At 69.6% G+C, this 784-nt stretch overlaps 1 pseudogene; it reads left to right on the forward strand.

Moving 5' to 3' along the window:
* The first annotated feature begins 480 nt into the window (after positions 1–480).
* LOC105538750 overlaps positions 481–784 on the forward strand; it is a 2,414-nt pseudogene continuing 2,110 nt past the window's right edge.

The raw sequence follows: 784 nt of genomic DNA on the forward strand, positions 1-784 counted from the left end.
TCGCCAGGCCCAGCCTCCTGCCTCCCGAAGGCCTGCACAGGCCCAGCCTCTGCCTCCCAGCGGACTCTCCACCCCCAGCTCTGGCCTGACTGCGGACTCCCCAGGCCAGAGCTCCTCCTGCATTTTGGCAGCTCCGCCGGACCCCGGTCCTGCCTCCCAGTGGCCTCGCTAGGCCCGGCTCATTCGTCACAGGGAACGGCCTTTCCAGACCCTGTCTCTTATACACATCTAGATGTGTATAAGAGACAGGGCCCAGGTCCCCCTGCTCCCGGCTGCGGCTGGGGGGCATAGTCCCGGCCTCACGACAACCTCTTTGGACTCGGCTCCGGCCCAGCTCCCGCTGCGCGGCCTTTGTAGGCCCCAAACAACCTGAGCCGGGCTCCACGGTGGCCTCTCCGGGCCCGGCTCCTGCCATCCGACGGCGTCTCCACGCCCCAGACTTCCTTCAGCCAGCCTCTCCATGCCCAGCTCCTCCTGCAGGCGGCCTCTGCAGGCCCACGCTGGCCTCGAGTCTCGGCCTCTCCAGGGCTCGCTCCTGCTCCCGGCGGCCCCTTCGGACCCAACTCGTCGCCCAGTCGGCCCCCCCGGCCCAGCTCCTGCCTCTCCGGGGCCTACTGAGCTGTCAGACTTCCTCAGGTCAGTGTCTCCAGGCCCAGCTCCTCCTGCCTGCCACTGGCCTCCTGAGGCCCAGCCCCGCTCACGCCTCGGGGCGGCCTCCTCAGGCCCAGGACTTGACCTCCAGTCGGCCTCCACAGGCCCAGCCTCCTGCCTCCCGAAGGCCTGC

The sequence above is a fragment of the Mandrillus leucophaeus genome, unplaced genomic scaffold, assembly GCF_000951045.1.
Source record: "Mandrillus leucophaeus isolate KB7577 unplaced genomic scaffold, Mleu.le_1.0 Scaffold1985, whole genome shotgun sequence".
NCBI lineage: Eukaryota > Metazoa > Chordata > Mammalia > Primates > Cercopithecidae > Mandrillus > Mandrillus leucophaeus.